At 47.4% G+C, this 13,613-nt stretch overlaps 7 non-coding genes across 7 annotated transcripts; all 7 read right to left on the bottom strand.

Annotated features, from left to right (window-relative positions):
- Positions 1 to 15: 15 nt before the first annotated feature.
- Positions 16 to 88, bottom strand: TRNAV-UAC (transfer RNA valine (anticodon UAC)). The gene has a single exon. It is a non-coding gene; the product is annotated as a tRNA-Val (tRNA).
- Positions 89 to 3,250: 3,162 nt separating this feature from the next.
- On the bottom strand, positions 3,251 to 3,323 carry TRNAV-UAC (transfer RNA valine (anticodon UAC)). The gene has a single exon. It is a non-coding gene; the product is annotated as a tRNA-Val (tRNA).
- Positions 3,324 to 3,737: 414 nt separating this feature from the next.
- Positions 3,738 to 3,809, bottom strand: TRNAP-CGG (transfer RNA proline (anticodon CGG)). The gene has a single exon. It is a non-coding gene; the product is annotated as a tRNA-Pro (tRNA).
- A 2,685-nt stretch (positions 3,810 to 6,494) lies between these two features.
- On the bottom strand, positions 6,495 to 6,567 carry TRNAV-UAC (transfer RNA valine (anticodon UAC)). Its single transcript has one exon. It is a non-coding gene; the product is annotated as a tRNA-Val (tRNA).
- Positions 6,568 to 9,769: 3,202 nt separating this feature from the next.
- On the bottom strand, positions 9,770 to 9,842 carry TRNAV-UAC (transfer RNA valine (anticodon UAC)). Its single transcript has one exon. It is a non-coding gene; the product is annotated as a tRNA-Val (tRNA).
- Positions 9,843 to 10,256: 414 nt separating this feature from the next.
- TRNAP-CGG (transfer RNA proline (anticodon CGG)) lies at positions 10,257 to 10,328 on the bottom strand. Its single transcript has one exon. It is a non-coding gene; the product is annotated as a tRNA-Pro (tRNA).
- Positions 10,329 to 13,081: 2,753 nt separating this feature from the next.
- Positions 13,082 to 13,154, bottom strand: TRNAV-UAC (transfer RNA valine (anticodon UAC)). Its single transcript has one exon. It is a non-coding gene; the product is annotated as a tRNA-Val (tRNA).
- Positions 13,155 to 13,613: the final 459 nt, after the last annotated feature.

The raw sequence follows: 13,613 nt of genomic DNA, 5'->3' as shown, positions 1-13,613 counted from the left end.
AATGCCACCCTCTGCTGTTTCTGCCCGGTCTCGAACCAGGGACCTTTCGCGTGTAAGGCGAACGTGATAACCACTACACTACAGAAACTGCTGCATGCTATGCCCTCTGGCGGTTGAGAGAATAGGGTCAAGTAACAGTGCAATTGTCTCTGTTTGAACACTTATCAAATGCCTCACGCCCAAAGCTTTACAAATGCAGCTCATCACACACACGGCGTTACAAGCATGAACACTCAGACAAGTGTGCCAGCTGAGAGGCCGTGCAGTCTGAAGATGTAAGGGCCTCTTTAGGCATTGGTATGGGACAGCCATGAATTAACAAACAAATCCAGAAAGGTGACTGAGAGCTACTTGGGACTCCTTAATGCATGGCGCAATGAGGCGGTCCGCAAAGAGGCTTAGGAAGCCCAATGTTCATCGACCATTGTCCATCCATCAGTCCAGAGTCTATAGAATTGAAAAACACATGTGTAAAAAAGTATCGGGCCAGGCACCAATCAATGGGCTCTCTCGCACCCGAAGCGAGAATCATACCCCTAGACCAACGAGCCTACACTTGCAGAGTAGTCTAGACAATATGTAGGGATTTGACTTGGCAGTTGTACCTCTTGAGGATTGTAGCACAAGAGTATCTCTTCCTAACGTTTGCTCCTAAAGCCCGTCCTCGTCCCTAAATGATGCAAAGGCTGAGCGTCTTCACAGGTCTACTCCTCATCCCGAAGGTTGGTGGACCATTGACATCAGGGTGAAAGGTGCTTGCGATACACTGTTCCTTCCTTCCTTCCTTCCTTCCTTCCTTCCTTCCTTCCTTCCTTCCTTCCTTCCTTCCTTCCTTCCTTCCTTCCTTCCTTCCTTCCTTCCTTCCTTCCTTCCTTCCTTCCTTCCTTCCTTCCTTCCTTCCTTCCTTCCTTCCTTCCTTCCTTCCTTCCTTCCTTCCTCTTATGCTGTTTATGTAATAAGAGGGGACGATACACAGAAGAGAGAGAGTGGCCCAACACACTAGACTAGCAGTCTTCTGATCAATCTGCAGCTGGCAAGGTGGGGGAGAGACTTTATTTTGCACCTGCTGGGATATGCATTGGCAGAAGCTCTGAGGGCTGGGCCTTTCCTTTTGCCTGTAAAAACAAAAAGCAGCCCTCCTCCCTCCAGCCCTGAGAGCATGGGCGTGACACTGGCAAAAGCAGCATCTCCCCTTTGGTAAAGATGACCATTGCACAGCTGCTCACTCAGAGCTCGATCGTGCTCGATCAGGCGAGATATATTTAGGTCACCAGCAAAGTCTGTTCTCTTTTCTTGCGTAGGGTGAGCATTCACAGAGCCCAGCTTCGTTGACAAGAGTGCAAAAGGTGTATACTAAAAGCTTTCTGCTTTACTTGAGCGCCATGGCCGTTATTATATTTTGGCTGCTCCAAGCAATCTCTGTCCAGCCTATGCAAATTTCCAGCTCAAATTTTCCCAGCACTCAAAAAGTCCCTCCTCCCGCCAGCTATGCTTTCAGGAAGTTCAGCAGAAGCAGTCCAACTTCTGTTCCCAGTTCAGAGGAAAAGCTTTCTCGGGCCAGAGAAAGCCAGGGAATCACTGTACCGGCAAGTGCATTTCTTACAACTGGTAATCCCTCAGAACACAGAAATGAAGAAGCTGTATATGAAAATGTGATATTTCTTTGGTACACTAACCTATGTAACTAATATGCACCATTTCAGAGGACGGAGCGGACCCAACTGTGATCCCAGAGACCCAAATACCCAGCAGTAGGGAAAAGAAATCCTCTCTGTGCTCTGCAACATTACATACACAAAATGAAGGCGCGTGCATTTTATTATTGGCCCCATATACACAATACATGTGAGGATGCTTGCCTTCCCAGTGTATTTCTCAAGCTCTTGAGAGCATATGCTATTTCCATGGGAACGCAAATAAGTTCATACTTTACATTTGTGTGTGACAAAAGGGGAAAAAAACGATTTTGTGTAAAATGCCAGCAGAGAGTGTTTCTGCCCGGTCTCGAACGTGCTAACCACTACACTACAGAAACAACTGCTTGCATCCCTTTGTAGGGACTGGGAGAACAGGTGCAAAGGGCAGTGCAAGTGGACCTGCTTAAAGACTAATCAAATGCCTTGTGCCTGAAGCTCACACAATCCAGCCTAAAACATACGTCCTATCAAGCATGCGCACATATACAAGTATGCCTGTTGAGGGTCTATGCAGCGTACAGAGGGAAGGACATATTTCCACTTTGAGATCGGACGGCCAAAACTCACAAGCAAATCAAGGAATGTTACTGAGACCTAACAGAGAACACAAAGTGCTTGTCGCAAGGACATGGCAGGCAAAGAGGTTCAGGAAGTGAATTGTTCATCGACTACTGCTTACCGAGAAAGCCAGAGAGTCTGTCCAATGAAAATAACATTGGAAAAAAAAAAAAGGAGCTCAAGTTACCCACCTTGATCGGGCTCCTCCGGACCTCTCGCACCCAAAGCGAGAATCATACCCCTTGACCAACGAGCCACGGTCCTGTGATCATCTGACGGAATTGTACTCAGCGTTTCCACCCCCCTTAGGCTTCGAGGCCAAGAATGCCTATTCCTGAAGTTTGTTCCTGCCGCTGAAAGCCTTGTCGGTGTATGAGCCAAATGAATGCCCCAGTCGGCACGCTCTGACTGTCTTCATAGCTCTTCTTCTCGTCCTGAAGGTGTTGGCACATTGACATCAGGATCAATGAAGCTGGTGGCACACCCTCCCTTCCATTCGCCCGTGAAGGGTACGTATAAAAGAGCTGTTGATGCACAGAAGAAGAAATCTAGCACAACACCAACGCGGTCTGCTGATCAATTGAAAGTGGACAAAGTGAGCGAGTGAGAGCCTTCATTTTGCACCGGATCTGCATTGGCAGAAGCTCTGAGGGCTAGGAATTTTCTTTTGCCCTTGAAAAAAAGAAAAATCCAATATCACATCTGCCTGGGTGCATGAACATTGCTCAGGGAAAAGCAGCGCCACCCTTCTGTAAGAAATAGCATTGCACAACTGCTCCCTCAGCTTTCCATCCAACTATACATAAGCACGCACATATGCAGGCATGCAATTTTAATTGATCACATATTCGGAGCAAATGTGAGTGCGCTCGTCTACTCAGAATTTATTTCAAAGCGTGTCAGAGGAACTGCTTCTTCCGTTGCAACTGCAAATAAGTTCATGGCTTGAGCTTCGAGATGGTGGAACATGAAAAGTGTAAAATGCCACCCTCTGCTGTTTCTGCGCGGTCTCGAACCAGGGACCTTTCGCGTGTAAGGCGAACGTGATAACCACTACACTACAGAAACTGCTGCATGCTATGCCCTCTGGCGGTTGAGAGAATAGGGTCAAGTAACAGTGCAATTGTCTCTGTTTGAACACTTATCAAATGCCTCACGCCCAAAGCTTTACAAATGCAGCTCATCACACACACGGCGTTACAAGCATGAACACTCAGACAAGTGTGCCAGCTGAGAGGCCGTGCAGTCTGAAGATGTAAGGGCCTCTTTAGGCATTGGTATGGGACAGCCATGAATTAACAAACAAATCCAGAAAGGTGACTGAGAGCTACTTGGGACTCCTTAATGCATGGCGCAATGAGGCGGTCCGCAAAGAGGCTTAGGAAGCCCAATGTTCATCGACCATTGTCCATCCATCAGTCCAGAGTCTATAGAATTGAAAAACACATGTGTAAAAAAGTATCGGGCCAGGCACCAATCAATGGGCTCGTCCGGGATTTGAACCCGGGACCTCTCGCACCCGAAGCGAGAATCATACCCCTAGACCAACGAGCCTACACTTGCAGAGTAGTCTACACAATATGTAGGGATTTGACTTGGCAGTTGTACCTCTTGAGGATTGTAGCACAAGAGTATCTCTTCCTAACGTTTGCTCCTAAAGCCCGTCCTCGTCCCTAAATGATGCAAAGGCTGAGCGTCTTCACAGGTCTACTCCTCATCCCGAAGGTTGGTGGACCATTGACATCAGGGTGAAAGGTGCTTGCGATACACTGTTCCTTCCTTCCTTCCTTCCTTCCTTCCTTCCTTCCTTCCTTCCTTCCTTCCTTCCTTCCTTCCTTCCTTCCTTCCTTCCTTCCTTCCTTCCTTCCTTCCTTCCTTCCTTCCTTCCTTCCTTCCTTCCTTCCTTCCTTCCTTCCTTCCTTCCTCTTATGCTGTTTATGTAATAAGAGGGGACGATACACAGAAGAGAGAGAGTGGCCCAACACACTAGACTAGCAGTCTTCTGATCAATCTGCAGCTGGCAAGGTGGGGGAGAGACTTTATTTTGCACCTGCTGGGATATGCATTGGCAGAAGCTCTGAGGGCTGGGCCTTTCCTTTTGCCTGTAAAAACAAAAAGCAGCCCTCCTCCCTCCAGCCCTGAGAGCATGGGCGTGACACTGGCAAAAGCAGCATCTCCCCTTTGGTAAAGATGACCATTGCACAGCTGCTCACTCAGAGCTCGATCGTGCTCGATCAGGCGAGATATATATTTAGGTCACCAGCAAAGTCTGTTCTCTTTTCTTGCGTAGGGTGAGCATTCACAGAGCCCAGCTTCGTTGACAAGAGTGCAAAAGGTGTATACTAAAAGCTTTCTGCTTTACTTGAGCGCCATGGCCGTTATTATATTTTGGCTGCTCCAAGCAATCTCTGTCCAGCCTATGCAAATTTCCAGCTCAAATTTTCCCAGCACTCAAAAAGTCCCTCCACCCGCCAGCTATGCTTTCAGGAAGTTCAGCAGAAGCAGTCCAACTTCTGTTCCCAGTTCAGAGGAAAAGCTTTCTCGGGCCAGAGAAAGCCAGGGAATCACTGTACCGGCAAGTGCATTTCTTACAACTGGTAATCCCTCAGAACACAGAAATGAAGAAGCTGTATATGAAAATGTGATATTTCTTTGGTACACTAACCTATGTAACTAATATGCACCATTTCAGAGGACGGAGCGGACCCAACTGTGATCCCAGAGACCCAAATACCCAGCAGTAGGGAAAAGAAATCCTCTCTGTGCTCTGCAACATTACATACACAAAATGAAGGCGCGTGCATTTTATTATTGGCCCCATATACACAATACATGTGAGGATGCTTGCCTTCCCAGTGTATTTCTCAAGCTCTTGAGAGCATATGCTATTTCCATGGGAACGCAAATAAGTTCATACTTTACATTTGTGTGTGACAAAAGGGGAAAAAAACGATTTTGTGTAAAATGCCAGCAGAGAGTGTTTCTGCCCGGTCTCGAACGTGCTAACCACTACACTACAGAAACAACTGCTTGCATCCCTTTGTAGGGACTGGGAGAACAGGTGCAAAGGGCTTTGCAAGTGGACCTGCTTAAAGACTAATCAAATGCCTTGCGCCTGAAGCTCACACAATCCAGCCTAAAACATACGTCCTATCAAGCATGCGCACATATACAAGTATGCCTGTTGAGGGTCTATGCAGCGTACAGAGGGAAGGACATATTTCCACTTTGAGATCGGACGGCCAAAACTCACAAGCAAATCAAGGAATGTTACTGAGAGCTAACAGAGAACACAAAGTGCTTGTCGCAAGGACATGGCAGGCAAAGAGGTTCAGGAAGTGAATTGTTCATCGACTACTGCTTACCGAGAAAGCCAGAGAGTCTGTCCAATGAAAATAACATTGGAAAAAAAAAAAAGGAGCTCAAGTTACCCACCTTGATCGGGCTCCTCCGGACCTCTCGCACCCAAAGCGAGAATCATACCCCTAGACCAACGAGCCACGGTCCTGTGATCATCTGACGGAATTGTACTCAGCGTTTCCACCCCCCTTAGGCTTCGAGGCCAAGAATGCCTATTCCTGAAGTTTGTTCCTGCCGCTGAAAGCCTTGTCGGTGTATGAGCCAAATGAATGCCCCAGTCGGCACGCTCTGACTGTCTTCATAGCTCTTCTTCTCGTCCTGAAGGTGTTGGCACATTGACATCAGGATCAATGAAGCTGGTGGCACACCCTCCCTTCCATTCGCCCGTGAAGGGTACGTATAAAAGAGCTGTTGATGCACAGAAGAAGAAATCTAGCACAACACCAACGCGGTCTGCTGATCAATTGAAAGTGGACAAAGTGAGCGAGTGAGAGCCTTCATTTTGCACCGGATCTGCATTGGCAGAAGCTCTGAGGGCTAGGAATTTTCTTTTGCCCTTGAAAAAAAGAAAAATCCAATATCACATCTGCCTGGGTGCATGAACATTGCTCAGGGAAAAGCAGCGCCACCCTTCTGTAAGAAATAGCATTGCACAACTGCTCCCTCAGCTTTCCATCCAACTATACATAAGCACGCACATATGCAGGCATGCAATTTTAATTCATCACATATTCGGAGCAAATGTGAGTGCGCTCGTCTACTCAGAATTTATTTCAAAGCGTGTCAGAGGAACTGCTTCTTCCGTTGCAACTGCAAATAAGTTCATGGCTTGAGCTTCGAGATGGTGGAACATGAAAAGTGTAAAATGCCACCCTCTGCTGTTTCTGCCCGGTCTCGAACCAGGGACCTTTCGCGTGTAAGGCGAACGTGATAACCACTACACTACAGAAACTGCTGCATGCTATGCCCTCTGGCGGTTGAGAGAATAGGGTCAAGTAACAGTGCAATTGTCTCTGTTTGAACACTTATCAAATGCCTCACGCCCAAAGCTTTACAAATGCAGCTCATCACACACACGGCGTTACAAGCATGAACACTCAGACAAGTGTGCCAGCTGAGAGGCCGTGCAGTCTGAAGATGTAAGGGCCTCTTTAGGCATTGGTATGGGACAGCCATGAATTAACAAACAAATCCAGAAAGGTGACTGAGAGCTACTTGGGACTCCTTAATGCATGGCGCAATGAGGGGGTCCGCAAAGAGGCTTAGGAAGCCCAATGTTCATCGACCATTGTCCATCCATCAGTCCAGAGTCTATAGAATTGAAAAACACATGTGTAAAAAAGTATCGGGCCAGGCACCAATCAATGGGCTCTCTCGCACCCGAAGCGAGAATCATACCCCTAGACCAACGAGCCTACACTTGCAGAGTAGTCTAGACAATATGTAGGGATTTGACTTGGCAGTTGTACCTCTTGAGGATTGTAGCACAAGAGTATCTCTTCCTAACGTTTGCTCCTAAAGCCCGTCCTCGTCCCTAAATGATGCAAAGGCTGAGCGTCTTCACAGGTCTACTCCTCATCCCGAAGGTTGGTGGACCATTGACATCAGGGTGAAAGGTGCTTGCGATACACTGTTCCTTCCTTCCTTCCTTCCTTCCTTCCTTCCTTCCTTCCTTCCTTCCTTCCTTCCTTCCTTCCTTCCTTCCTTCCTTCCTTCCTTCCTTCCTTCCTTCCTTCCTTCCTTCCTTCCTTCCTTCCTTCCTTCCTTCCTTCCTTCCTTCCTTCCTTCCTTCCTTCCTTCCTTCCTTCCTTCCTTCCTTCCTTCCTTCCTTCCTTCCTTCCTCTTATGCTGTTTATGTAATAAGAGGGGACGATACACAGAAGAGAGAGAGTGGCCCAACACACTAGACTAGCAGTCTTCTGATCAATCTGCAGCTGGCAAGGTGGGGGAGAGACTTTATTTTGCACCTGCTGGGATATGCATTGGCAGAAGCTCTGAGGACTGGGCCTTTCCTTTTGCCTGTAAAAACAAAAAGCAGCCCTCCTCCCTCCAGCCCTGAGAGCATGGGCGTGACACTGGCAAAAGCAGCATCTCCCCTTTGGTAAAGATGACCATTGCACAGCTGCTCACTCAGAGCTCGATCGTGCTCGATCAGGCGAGATATATTTAGGTCACCAGCAAAGTCTGTTCTCTTTTCTTGCGTAGGGTGAGCATTCACAGAGCCCAGCTTCGTTGACAAGAGTGCAAAAGGTGTATACTAAAAGCTTTCTGCTTTACTTGAGCGCCATGGCCGTTATTATATTTTGGCTGCTCCAAGCAATCTCTGTCCAGCCTATGCAAATTTCCAGCTCAAATTTTCCCAGCACTCAAAAAGTCCCTCCTCCCGCCAGCTATGCTTTCAGGAAGTTCAGCAGAAGCAGTCCAACTTCTGTTCCCAGTTCAGAGGAAAAGCTTTCTCGGGCCAGAGAAAGCCAGGGAATCACTGTACCGGCAAGTGCATTTCTTACAACTGGTAATCCCTCAGAACACAGAAATGAAGAAGCTGTATATGAAAATGTGATATTTCTTTGGTACACTAACCTATGTAACTAATATGCACCATTTCAGAGGACGGAGCGGACCCAACTGTGATCCCAGAGACCCAAATACCCAGCAGTAGGGAAAAGAAATCCTCTCTGTGCTCTGCAACATTACATACACAAAATGAAGGCGCGTGCATTTTATTATTGGCCCCATATACACAATACATGTGAGGATGCTTGCCTTCCCAGTGTATTTCTCAAGCTCTTGAGAGCATATGCTATTTCCATGGGAACGCAAATAAGTTCATACTTTACATTTGTGTGTGACAAAAGGGGAAAAAAACGATTTTGTGTAAAATGCCAGCAGAGAGTGTTTCTGCCCGGTCTCGAACGTGCTAACCACTACACTACAGAAACAACTGCTTGCATCCCTTTGTAGGGACTGGGAGAACAGGTGCAAAGGGCAGTGCAAGTGGACCTGCTTAAAGACTAATCAAATGCCTTGCGCCTGAAGCTCACACAATCCAGCCTAAAACATACGTCCTATCAAGCATGCGCACATATACAAGTATGCCTGTTGAGGGTCTATGCAGCGTACAGAGGGAAGGACATATTTCCACTTTGAGATCGGACGGCCAAAACTCACAAGCAAATCAAGGAATGTTACTGAGAGCTAACAGAGAACACAAAGTGCTTGTCGCAAGGACATGGCAGGCAAAGAGGTTCAGGAAGTGAATTGTTCATCGACTACTGCTTACCGAGAAAGCCAGAGAGTCTGTCCAATGAAAATAACATTGGAAAAAAAAAAAAGGAGCTCAAGTTACCCACCTTGATCGGGCTCCTCCGGACCTCTCGCACCCAAAGCGAGAATCATACCCCTTGACCAACGAGCCACGGTCCTGTGATCATCTGACGGAATTGTACTCAGCGTTTCCACCCCCCTTAGGCTTCGAGGCCAAGAATGCCTATTCCTGAAGTTTGTTCCTGCCGCTGAAAGCCTTGTCGGTGTATGAGCCAAATGAATGCCCCAGTCGGCACGCTCTGACTGTCTTCATAGCTCTTCTTCTCGTCCTGAAGGTGTTGGCACATTGACATCAGGATCAATGAAGCTGGTGGCACACCCTCCCTTCCATTCGCCCGTGAAGGGTACGTATAAAAGAGCTGTTGATGCACAGAAGAAGAAATCTAGCACAACACCAACGCGGTCTGCTGATCAATTGAAAGTGGACAAAGTGAGCGAGTGAGAGCCTTCATTTTGCACCGGATCTGCATTGGCAGAAGCTCTGAGGGCTAGGAATTTTCTTTTGCCCTTGAAAAAAAGAAAAATCCAATATCACATCTGCCTGGGTGCATGAACATTGCTCAGGGAAAAGCAGCGCCACCCTTCTGTAAGAAATAGCATTGCACAACTGCTCCCTCAGCTTTCCATCCAACTATACATAAGCACGCACATATGCAGGCATGCAATTTTAATTGATCACATATTCGGAGCAAATGTGAGTGCGCTCGTCTACTCAGAATTTATTTCAAAGCGTGTCAGAGGAACTGCTTCGTCCGTTGCAACTGCAAATAAGTTCATGGCTTGAGCTTCGAGATGGTGGAACATGAAAAGTGTAAAATGCCACCCTCTGCTGTTTCTGCCCGGTCTCGAACCAGGGACCTTTCGCGTGTAAGGCGAACGTGATAACCACTACACTACAGAAACTGCTGCATGCTATGCCCTCTGGCGGTTGAGAGAATAGGGTCAAGTAACAGTGCAATTGTCTCTGTTTGAACACTTATCAAATGCCTCACGCCCAAAGCTTTACAAATGCAGCTCATCACACACACGGCGTTACAAGCATGAACACTCAGACAAGTGTGCCAGCTGAGAGGCCGTGCAGTCTGAAGATGTAAGGGCCTCTTTAGGCATTGGTATGGGACAGCCATGAATTAACAAACAAATCCAGAAAGGTGACTGAGAGCTACTTGGGACTCCTTAATGCATGGCGCAATGAGGCGGTCCGCAAAGAGGCTTAGGAAGCCCAATGTTCATCGACCATTGTCCATCCATCAGTCCAGAGTCTATAGAATTGAAAAACACATGTGTAAAAAAGTATCGGGCCAGGCACCAATCAATGGGCTCGTCCGGGATTTGAACCCGGGACCTCTCGCACCCGAAGCGAGAATCATACCCCTAGACCAACGAGCCTACACTTGCAGAGTAGTCTAGACAATATGTAGGGATTTGACTTGGCAGTTGTACCTCTTGAGGATTGTAGCACAAGAGTATCTCTTCCTAACGTTTGCTCCTAAAGCCCGTCCTCGTCCCTAAATGATGCAAAGGCTGAGCGTCTTCACAGGTCTACTCCTCATCCCGAAGGTTGGTGGACCATTGACATCAGGGTGAAAGGTGCTTGCGATACACTGTTCCTTCCTTCCTTCCTTCCTTCCTTCCTTCCTTCCTTCCTTCCTTCCTTCCTTCCTTCCTTCCTTCCTTCCTTCCTTCCTTCCTTCCTTCCTTCCTTCCTTCCTTCCTTCCTTCCTTCCTTCCTTCCTTCCTTCCTTCCTTCCTTCCTTCCTTCCTTCCTTCCTTCCTTCCTTCCTTCCTTCCTTCCTTCCTTCCTTCCTTCCTTCCTTCCTTCCTTCCTCTTATGCTGTTTATGTAATAAGAGGGGACGATACACAGAAGAGAGAGAGTGGCCCAACACACTAGACTAGCAGTCTTCTGATCAATCTGCAGCTGGCAAGGTGGGGGAGAGACTTTATTTTGCACCTGCTGGGATATGCATTGGCAGAAGCTCTGAGGGCTGGGCCTTTCCTTTTGCCTGTAAAAACAAAAAGCAGCCCTCCTCCCTCCAGCCCTGAGAGCATGGGCGTGACACTGGCAAAAGCAGCATCTCCCCTTTGGTAAAGATGACCATTGCACAGCTGCTCACTCAGAGCTCGATCGTGCTCGATCAGGTGAGATATATATTTAGGTCACCAGCAAAGTCTGTTCTCTTTTCTTGCGTAGGGTGAGCATTCACAGAGCCCAGCTTCGTTGACAAGAGTGCAAAAGGTGTATACTAAAAGCTTTCTGCTTTACTTGAGCGCCATGGCCGTTATTATATTTTGGCTGCTCCAAGCAATCTCTGTCCAGCCTATGCAAATTTCCAGCTCAAATTTTCCCAGCACTCAAAAAGTCCCTCCTCCCGCCAGCTATGCTTTCAGGAAGTTCAGCAGAAGCAGTCCAACTTCTGTTCCCAGTTCAGAGGAAAAGCTTTCTCGGGCCAGAGAAAGCCAGGGAATCACTGTACCGGCAAGTGCATTTCTTACAACTGGTAATCCCTCAGAACACAGAAATGAAGAAGCTGTATATGAAAATGTGATATTTCTTTGGTACACTAACCTATGTAACTAATATGCACCATTTCAGAGGACGGAGCGGACCCAACTGTGATCCCAGAGACCCAAATACCCAGCAGTAGGGAAAAGAAATCCTCTCTGTGCTCTGCAACATTACATACACAAAATGAAGGCGCGTGCATTTTATTATTGGCCCCATATACACAATACATGTGAGGATGCTTGCCTTCCCAGTGTATTTCTCAAGCTCTTGAGAGCATATGCTATTTCCATGGGAACGCAAATAAGTTCATACTTTACATTTGTGTGTGACAAAAGGGGAAAAAAACGATTTTGTGTAAAATGCCAGCAGAGAGTGTTTCTGCCCGGTCTCGAACGTGCTAACCACTACACTACAGAAACAACTGCTTGCATCCCTTTGTAGGGACTGGGAGAACAGGTGCAAAGGGCTTTGCAAGTGGACCTGCTTAAAGACTAATCAAATGCCTTGCGCCTGAAGCTCACACAATCCAGCCTAAAACATACGTCCTATCAAGCATGCGCACATATACAAGTATGCCTGTTGAGGGTCTATGCAGCGTACAGAGGGAAGGACATATTTCCACTTTGAGATCGGACGGCCAAAACTCACAAGCAAATCAAGGAATGTTACTGAGAGCTAACAGAGAACACAAAGTGCTTGTCGCAAGGACATGGCAGGCAAAGAGGTTCAGGAAGTGAATTGTTCATCGACTACTGCTTACCGAGAAAGCCAGAGAGTCTGTCCAATGAAAATAACATTGGAAAAAAAAAAAAGGAGCTCAAGTTACCCACCTTGATCGGGCTCCTCCGGACCTCTCGCACCCAAAGCGAGAATCATACCCCTTGACCAACGAGCCACGGTCCTGTGATCATCTGACGGAATTGTACTCAGCGTTTCCACCCCCCTTAGGCTTCGAGGCCAAGAATGCCTATTCCTGAAGTTTGTTCCTGCCGCTGAAAGCCTTGTCGGTGTATGAGCCAAATGAATGCCCCAGTCGGCACGCTCTGACTGTCTTCATAGCTCTTCTTCTCGTCCTGAAGGTGTTGGCACATTGACATCAGGATCAATGAAGCTGGTGGCACACCCTCCCTTCCATTCGCCCGTGAAGGGTACGTATAAAAGAGCTGTTGATGCACAGAAGAAGAAATCTAGCACAACACCAACGCGGTCTGCTGATCAATTGAAAGTGGACAAAGTGAGCGAGTGAGAGCCTTCATTTTGCACCGGATCTGCATTGGCAGAAGCTCTGAGGGCTAGGAATTTTCTTTTGCCCTTGAAAAAAAGAAAAATCCAATATCACATCTGCCTGGGTGCATGAACATTGCTCAGGGAAAAGCAGCGCCACCCTTCTGTAAGAAATAGCATTGCACAACTGCTCCCTCAGCTTTCCATCCAACTATACATAAGCACGCACATATGCAGGCATGCAATTTTAATTCATCACATATTCGGAGCAAATGTGAGTGCGCTCGTCTACTCAGAATTTATTTCAAAGCGTGTCAGAGGAACTGCTTCTTCCGTTGCAACTGCAAATAAGTTCATGGCTTGAGCTTCGAGATGGTGGAACATGAAAAGTGTAAAATGCCACCCTCTGCTGTTTCTGCCCGGTCTCGAACCAGGGACCTTTCGCGTGTAAGGCGAACGTGATAACCACTACACTACAGAAACTGCTGCATGCTATGCCCTCTGGCGGTTGAGAGAATAGGGTCAAGTAACAGTGCAATTGTCTCTGTTTGAACACTTATCAAATGCCTCACGCCCAAAGCTTTACAAATGCAGCTCATCACACACACGGCGTTACAAGCATGAACACTCAGACAAGTGTGCCAGCTGAGAGGCCGTGCAGTCTGAAGATGTAAGGGCCTCTTTAGGCATTGGTATGGGACAGCCATGAATTAACAAACAAATCCAGAAAGGTGACTGAGAGCTACTTGGGACTCCTTAATGCATGGCGCAATGAGGCGGTCCGCAAAGAGGCTTAGGAAGCCCAATGTTCATCGACCATTGTCCATCCATCAGTCCAGAGTCTATAGAATTGAAAAACACATGTGTAAAAAAGTATCGGGCCAGGCACCAATCAATGGGCTCTCTCGCACCCGAAGCGAGAATCATACCCCTAGACCAACG

Source organism: Ambystoma mexicanum, unplaced genomic scaffold (genome assembly GCF_040938575.1).
Source record: "Ambystoma mexicanum isolate Mex_15411 unplaced genomic scaffold, UKY_AmexF1_1 Mex_scaf133, whole genome shotgun sequence".
Taxonomy (NCBI): domain Eukaryota; kingdom Metazoa; phylum Chordata; class Amphibia; order Caudata; family Ambystomatidae; genus Ambystoma; species Ambystoma mexicanum.
The sequence above is the reverse complement of the archived record's forward strand: the minus strand, read 5'-3'. Positions and strand labels throughout refer to the sequence as shown.